Here is a 9,173-nt window from a genome sequence, read left to right on the forward strand (position 1 = left end):
GAGTGGGTCTCGATGTAGGGCATAGTGATCCATAGATCGAATTGTGGATTATGATATAGCCTGAGAGACTAGGAGGCACTCAAATTCCTCACGACGTAGGTGGAGAAATCCGGTAGCATCCGTGCTTGTTTCATTCTTTTCAGTTGGTTATGAGTCCCACATTCATGTTTGGAATATGGCACAAGGGTGATTGGCTGAAGAGGGACTTGGCTCAACCAATCTATAGTCAGGTGGAGCATGGTAGTCCCATCCCCGGTTGGTTTCTACATTCATTAATGAGAAATTCATCCCTTTGGTTTTCATGTGTAAATGGACTAGTTTATATGTGGATTCTATGGCTAATGTATTTATGGTATTTATTTTGTTACTATGTTGGTTATGTATAGGTTTTATGACATGAGCTATGTATGAATCTCATCATATTTTTACTTGTAAATGAATGGACAATGTATCTATGAACTAATAGATGATAATGTAGTGAATGAAATGAGGGAACAATGGTTCTTATCGATTCTCAGATAAGTATGAGATCCCTATTCTTAAATATGTTTTTTACACCTATAGATTACATTTTTGTGATATGTTTGACGAAATTCATGTTATGGCTAGTAGGGGTCTAGTTAAGGGTTTGTTCAACTAATTGTTTTTGCATCATTGTTTCCCTGTTATTTTGTTGCTTTTAGGATGTCATTCCATGATGGAGAGTAACCTGGGCTCTGGGCCTTAAAAAGTGGCTCAAATCTCGGGGACACTAGCACAAAATTGGAGAAAATGGTCCTTGGACATTGGCTTGCAGGCCTGTGAGAGCGTCCAAACGTCCTTGGATGTTGGCATACCCATAGTATGAGAGTGTCTAGGGGTCAAGTGATTAAAAAATTTAGTGGGACCCAGAGGTAAGCTACCTGAAGTGTTGCCATGGTTCTGAGGGGTCCTTTAGCTTATTTGGAAGTTCTGTATGTTGTGGTTCCATCGATTTCATTTCCTTAAGGTCACATAGGAGGTTGAATCCAATAATAGTAGCCTCTTGTCACATTTTTACCCCAGTTTGCCGGTTACTTGGGCAGATGTGGGAGGAGTGTGTTACATAGTGGTAGCAGAGCATGGTCCACCCCTCAAACTAGATGGGTCGTGTGTTGATCATGCATGCATGTCAATTGTGTTTGTGTCTCTTACACTTGCATTCCATGTTCTTGTTTCATTTGCAAAGTGTTGATCATGGTTGTAGTGATGTTTTCAAGAGGAACTTGATTTTGTTATTTTGGATTGCATCGTCATGAGTGTATGATTAGTTACATGTTTTATATGTCTCTTACATGTTGTTATATGTTCCTTGGTTACATTCTTCTATGTTAGGTTGCATTCTTGTAGATCGCTTACAAGTATTGTTCTCTTATGCTTGATTAGATGTGTATGTGTGGTTGATTATGCATGTTGATGTTTGCATGTGGCCATGTGTACAGTGGCATAATGGTCGTTGTCATACATGATGTCATGGTACATGTAGTCAACATGGTCATGCATTGATGATTGGATTCTAGCTAGAATGATGTTTATGTGTTGATGCACTTATTTGTATATGTCTATATGTTGTTATGATCATGTTGTAAATGTGTCACATTGATTTGGATGATATTACAGATGAGGTATCCTCCCAAAATTATACTAAAGTACGTTGGTTTATTATGATTTGGTTTATCGGACATAGTATGCTTTGCAGGAAAGAGATAAAATGGCTAGGAAGATGGTAGACTATATGGAATATCCCTATGAATTGGATGAACAACGTGGTGGGCACTCTTCTAGTTTGGCAGAAAAATTGAGAAGCTTGAAGGAAGATATAAGGAGTTGTAAGGCAGATAATGGCAGGATCATACAAGCATAAGAGAAACAAGTAGAGGTTAATGCAATACTCCTTTAAATTTTATCATAACTGTAGCAACAAGGGCCACTTTGGATCAGCCATGGACAGGACGATAAAACTAATGGGGCATATGGTAGTAGGTCTCCTGGTAGACACAAGTCAGATAGTGCTAACACAGCGAGAGATGGTAGGCTATTGGACACTCTTGATAGGAGGGGTGATGAGTACATGTACTATTCTAGTTCTGGTTCTGACAGGAATCATGATCATCATCGTTATCATCCTTACAAGAGGAGTGATAGGGGACAATTTCCAGTCGAATATAAGAAATCAAATCCACCTAATTCTGATGGAGATGTGAAGAAGTCATAAGATGTAGAGGCTTGGATACTTGGGATAAACAAATTCTTTGAGTTTCATGAGTTCACGAATAATGTGAAGGCCATAATCATTATCTTCAGCATGAATGGTAAAGCAAACATTTGACAAGAATATGTGAGGTGGGTCAGATACATAAGGATAGATGACTTGAGTTGGCATGAGTTTAGGAGGCTTTTTAGGAAGAAATATTTTTCAAAAATGTACTAAAACATTAAGGCCAAAGAATTCTATGAGCTAAATATGGGTTCAATGAGTGATGAATAGTACACGACCATGTTTCTGGAGCTATTGAGGTATGTACCGTATCTTATAGATGAGAAGGCCAAAGTTCAACTATTTGTCAATGGTTTTCCATTAGCATTTATAGATCAGATTGAGTATTATGAACCTCGGTCACTTGAGGAAGTTATTGGGAAATTGAAGAATTGTTATGAACAGTCAAAGCATAATAATGAATCTCAACAAGCATTGAAATGAAAAGACAAAGGTAAATGGAAACCTAAGAGAGAAAGGCCTCAAAATGCAGAGGAGAAACAAAATGTGGCACCTTCAAAGATGTTTAATGCATCTAGACAGGGACATGGATCACAATAGCAGCATAGAGGTAATTATACTAGATGGTTGGAGTGCTAGACATGTGGTGAGGAACACCTTATGAAAGATTGTCCATAGAATCAAGGTGGTAGGCCTAATATATACAATGCAAAGGAGGTGAAAACTATTGGGATGTGGGGCAAAGTATTCCTCATATTTATGTAGTCATGGACAATAGACATAAAGAGCACCAGTCATCTATCATTGAGACGGAAGGTAAGCTTTGTGATCAAGTTATTTCTATTTTTATTGACCCTGGATCTAATTATAGCTATGATATTCCTAACTTGGTGGATAAGTGTGGTTTGAGTAAGGAATTGCATGTTGAATCTTGGTTAGTACGGTTGGCTAAAAGTACAAAGAACCGAGTTCATCATTGGGTAAGAGCTTGTGCGTTTTATTTGAATGGTATGCCTATTGTAGCACATCTAAATGTATTACTATTGGGATCATATAATATGTTGTTGGGCATGGATTGGTTGTATCTTCATAGGACCAAAGTGGATTCTTATGACAAAGCCATTGAGTGTGTTGATGAAAATGGGGAACTGGGGGTGTTACAGGGTAAGAAGAAATCCACATCAGTTAGGATGGTGACAACTATGCAGGAAAAGTGTAGTCATAGGAAAGGGTATAGGTTATTTGTAGTTTGTATTTATAGTGATAAGGACAAGGAAGTTAAGTATGCATATGTGTTGAGTAGGTACCCAATTCTACAATATTTCAAGGATGTGTTTCCAGAGGACATTACAGAGTTTCCACCTCATAGGGAGGTAGATTTTTTCATTGAGTTCATGCCAGGGGTAGCTTCGGCATCAAAGGCACCTTACAAGATGAGAACACATGAGTTGGTGTAGTTGAAGCTACAATTGAAGGAAATTTTGGACAAGGGATACATTAGGCCAAGTGTATCACCTTGGGGTGCACCAGTATTGTTTGTGAAGAAGAAAGATGGTACTTTCAGATTGTGCATTGATTACGGGCATTTGAATAAAGTGACCATCAAGAATAAGTATCTATTTCTGAGGATTGATGACTTGTTCGAATAGTTGAAGGGAGAAACAATGTTCTCGAAGATTGATCTAATATCCAGATATCATCAGGTATGCATCAAAGTGGAGGACATTTACAAGATAACTTTTTAGACTAGGTATGGGAATTAAAAGTTTTTTGTAGTTCCATTTGGCTTAACTAATGCTCAAGCTACATTTATGTGCTTGATTAATATTTTGTTGCATCCATACTTGGATAAAAATTTTATTGTTTTCATTAATGACATATTGGTATATTCTAAAAATGAGGAAGATCGTGACGAGAATTTAGTGGCAGTGTTGAGGTTGTTGATTGAGAATCAAATGTACTTTAAGCTCAGCAAGTGCAATTTCTTTCAGACTGAGGTACACTACTTAGGACATGTTGTTTCCAAGGAGGGAATTGCAATAGATCTAGAAAAGATAAAGGCCATCATGGTGTGTGTAGCTCCTAAGAACATGGATGAGGTGAGATATTTCATGGGGTTGGTAGACTATTATAGGATATTGATCAGGAACTTCTCAAAAAATTATTATCCTATCACATCATTCCATAGGAAAAGTAAAAAAATTTAATGGACGGAGGAGTGTGATGCTAGTTTTGAGCAGCTTAAGAAATTGTTGACACATGCTCCAATGTTATAGATAGTAGATCTAGACAGGGAGTTTGTAGTATGTATAGATTCTTGCAAGATAGAACTTGTTGGGGTCCATATGCAAGATGGATAGGTGGTGTGTGAAAACTAAATGAACATGAACAAAACTACCTAACACATGATTTAGAGTTAGCAGCGATAATACATGCATTGACGATGTGGAGGTAGTATATTATTGGCAAGAGATTTATGCTAATGAGTGATCACCTTGGGTTAAGGTATTTGTTTGACTAACTGAATCTGAATTCCAAGCAAGTTGGATGGTTGGCCACGATCAGTGAGTTTGATTTCAAGATCAAGTACATCAAAGGAAAAGAGAACAAGGTGGCAGATGCTCTTAGCAGACGGATATAGGTAAATCACATAGAAACTATGAGCTCCTACGGGAAAGACTCACAAGATAGGATCTTGCTGGTAGGTCTATATGATGTTAGATATATGGAGATTATGAACAAGTTGCAGCAGGGTACTGGTATAGGTACAGGTGATAGTACAAGTACAAATAGTGGTACAAGTATAGGTGCAGGGGCACAATATGTGGAATATTGCCTTACAACAATTGGATTGGTTAGATTTGGAGGTAGGATATATGTGCCAGATAATAGTGAGCTAAAGAAGGTGATCTTGTGGGAGTTTCATGCGAAATCATATTCGGGTCACCCAGGTTATTAGAAGACACTGGCAACAGCGAAGAGATTTTATTATTGGTCAAACCTAAAGAGGGATGCAGTAGAGTTTGTGGCTAGGTGTTTTGGTTGTCAGCATGTGAAGGCAGAATGTAAGCATCCAAGTGGACTACTACAACCGATTGTGATTCCAGGGTGGAAATGTGAGGTCATTTCCATGGAATTCATCACAGGGTTTCGAAGGATAGTGAGACAATATGATTCCGTCATGGTTGTTGTGGACAGGTTGACAAAGGTTGCACACTTCATCCCACTAAAGTCTACATTCTCAACTAACGATGTAGCACAGGTATTCATCAAAGATGTGGTCATATTGCATGGTATTCCAAAGAATATTGTGTTATATAGGGATGGAAATTTCACTTCCAAGTTTTGAAGGGAGTTGTTTGCAAGTTTGGGCACAAATTTGGCCTTTAGTAGAACTTATCATCCACAAAATGATGGACATACAAAGAGGGTCAATAGGATATTGGGAGACATGTTGAGGATGTATGTGATGCATCCGTAATGGAAGTGGGAGGAGTATCTTCTCGTGGTTGAGTTTGCATGCAACAATGGTTATCAAGAGTTATTGAGGATGAGTCCTTTTAAGGCATTGTATGGATAGAGTTGTAATACTCCCATCAGCTGGTGTGGTCCACTAAATAGGGTACTTATTAGACCATATATGTTGGTAGACATGGAAAATGAGATGTAGGTTATAACGAAGAATCTAAAGGCATCACAAGATAGGCTAAAGAGTTATGCAAATCAGAACATGTTCTTCTAGGAGTTCCAAGTTGGGGAAAATGTGTACTTTCATAAAAGAAGAGCTCCTTGTGGATTGGATCATGTGCCAAACTAGCACCACGTTTTTGTGGAACCTTCAATGTTATTGAGAGGATTGGACTAGTAGCCTATCAACTTGCACTGCCTTCGACAATGAAATTCCATGATGTTTTCCATGTGTCTTTGCTTAAGAAGTATGTTAAATATGTTGATCACGTGATTGACTGGTCTGTAATGTAGGTGGCTAGATGGAGAATTATAGCTAAAACCTTAATGTATATTGCAGAAAAAGTTTCTCATGCTCAGGAGTCGAGAAATCGAGCAAGTTAAGGTGCAACTGAAGCACTTTGGGCCCGATGAAGCTACATGAGAGATGACAGACTAGATGTGGGCTATGTATCCTTCCTTATTTTTTATTGAGGAAAAGTAGTCTTGGGTATGGTGTTTTGGTATATGTACATATGTATATGGATGAAAATATCACCATGAGATATGTTATAAAGCTCCAATAAGTGGTATAGGTGTCATGTTTTAATGTCATTATGTGGTGATGTTGTTATGCTGTCATGTTATTATGAAATCATGCTGTTATGTTGTCATGTGCGCTGGCATTTAGCAAGGTGATCATTGTAAATACTGCATTAAGCTATGTTATAAAGTTCCATGAGTATTATGTCTTCTTCCAACGGTTTTACTAAGGTATATGTGTGATTGAAAATTGAGGAAGGAGGGGGATGGTTCTCTAATAGCCCTGTTGAAAATTCCATGTAATAAAAGTAAAAAATAATAACCATGGTTGATGGGACACTTATTCTAAGTTGAATGTTAGGCAAGACATCTTAGTGGGTGTTCATTTGGTTTATTATGGCTAAGGAAATTGGAAAAGGCAATGGTTAAGGATTTGGAAAGGAAAAATGAAATTTTTGGAACATTTATTTATGAAAATAATGGAAATTATAAGAAAAGAGACGTGAAAGGTCATAGGTTGCATGTGAAGAGGAAATTGAAGGAAAATATTGGAAAATGAAGAAAATAGAGGCCTCATTAATAAAAAGGCTTCCGAGTATTAGTTAGTAACCTTTTGTCAGTTTAGTTTTGGCGCTCTCTCATTATTCTCTCTCTCTCTCTCTCTCTCTCACACACTCTTGGACACTTAGAGTTTTCTTGGAGCACTTGTGCATTGAATCAAGAAAGGAAAAGAAGATTAAGTAAGGAAAAGCAGGATCAAGCAACTACAGCATGATTCTTTGCAGACATTTATTTGCATGTGTGATTTCCTTGCCAGATTTGGCGTGCGTTGTATTCCATGTGGTTATTTTTCTATTATGGCATGGGTTTTTCTAGGTGTGATAGTGTTTTCAGCCTAGCCTTGCCATTTCCTGCTAGCCTTGATGAGATGAGTTCTCATACTTTGGTTGAGCTAGAATGGATTCAAAGTTGAGTGTGGTGAATCTACTAAATGACAAACACATTGCCCAGTGATACCTGAACTGAATTGTGGATCACAGTAAAGACACTGGCCTAGTAACCCCTCAACCAAACTATGTGTTGGGGTAAAGCCATGATTGTGTGCCTTGGTGGGCCTATGAATCCTTGTCAGTGAATGACAAGATATATGGTAAAACGAGGAGGTGGATTGCTCTCCGTTGGGCCTAGTAGTCTCAAGATGGGACGTATGATAAAGCCTGGAGAATGGGTCTCGGTGTAGGGCCTAGTGATCCTTGGATCATACTGTGGATTACAGTAAAGGCTGAGAGACTAGGAGGCACTAAAATTCCTCACGGTGTAGGTGGAGAACTCCTATAGAATCCATGTTTGTTTGGTCCTTTTGGTTGGTTATGAGTCCCATATTCATTCTTGGAATATGGCACATGGGTGATTGGCTAAAGAGAGACTTGGCTCAACCAATATATGGTCAGGTGAAACGTGGTAGTCCCATCCCTGGTTGGTTTCTACATTCATTAATGAGAAATTCATCCCTTTTGTTTTCATGTGTAAATGTACTGGTCTATATGTGGATTCTAGGACTGATGTATTTATGGTATTTCTGTTGTTACTATGCTGGTTATGTATATGTTTTACGACAGTATCTATGTATGGATCTCATCATGTTTTTACTTGCACATAAATGGAAAATGTATCTATTACCTAATATATGATAATGTAGCCAATGACATGAGGGAACAATGGTTCTTAGCTAGTAGGGGTCTGGTTAAGGGCTAGTAGTGGTTTGGTTAAGGGCTTGTTCAACTAATTGCTTTTGCATCATTGTTTCCCTATTATTTTACTATTTTGAAGATGCCATTCCATTTTGGGCAGTGACCCGGGCTCTGGGCCTGAAAAAATGGCTCAAGTCATGGGGATGCTAGCACAAAGCTAGAAAAAATGATTCCTTACCATTCACTTGCAAGCCTATGAGACCACCCAGAGGTCCCTGAACACTGACATGCCCATAGTATGAGTGCGTCTAGGGGTCAAGTGATCAAAAACTATAGTGGGACCCAAGGGTAAGATGTCTGAATTGTTGGCATGGTTTTGAGGGGTCCTATAGCTTATGTGGAAGTTTTTTATGTTATGGTTCCATCAATTCCATTTCCTTAAGGTCACGGTAGAGGTTGAATCCAATCATAATATCCTCTCATCACATGTTTACATCGGTTAGCCGGTTACTTTGGTAGATGTGGGAGGAGGGTGTTACATCTGACGTCAACCTTGCCATCAAATGTGTGAATGAAGTGTCCTTGCTAGTGGATGTGTACGAAAGAAAAAAAGTTTCTCCTCAACTCTAGGAGGTATAAAACATCATGTAGAAGAAATTCTAGAATACTAGGAAGTTTGAGCCTAATGGTGCCAAGCCTTGATGGCTTTCGTTTTTACTTGTTTGCAAAAGTAGACTGCTCCATAAAAATTGTAATTGAATTCTTCAAATAAATCTCTTCTGAAAGTCATGTGTCAAGTTGTTCCTGTATGAAGTAGCCAAGCATCTTTGCATGAAAAAGTGAAGCTTGAATAAGTCTCCATTTACTCCAATGTTGTAATTTTCCATAACATAATTAGCAGACTCAGGTGCTTTTTTGCTCCTTTTACCATGTGTTTTACCTTTTTCTTTGTTTATTTCCTATTTTTTTATGTCCCAAAGCAACTTAAATGTGGAGCCATCATGCCCATTTATGTTACACTTTATGCAATGAAGATC

The sequence above is a fragment of the Pinus tabuliformis genome, chromosome 5_2 (genome assembly GCF_031772625.1).
Source record: "Pinus tabuliformis cultivar Carrire ecotype Pingquan chromosome 5_2, CPIR1, whole genome shotgun sequence".
NCBI lineage: Eukaryota > Viridiplantae > Streptophyta > Pinopsida > Pinales > Pinaceae > Pinus > Pinus tabuliformis.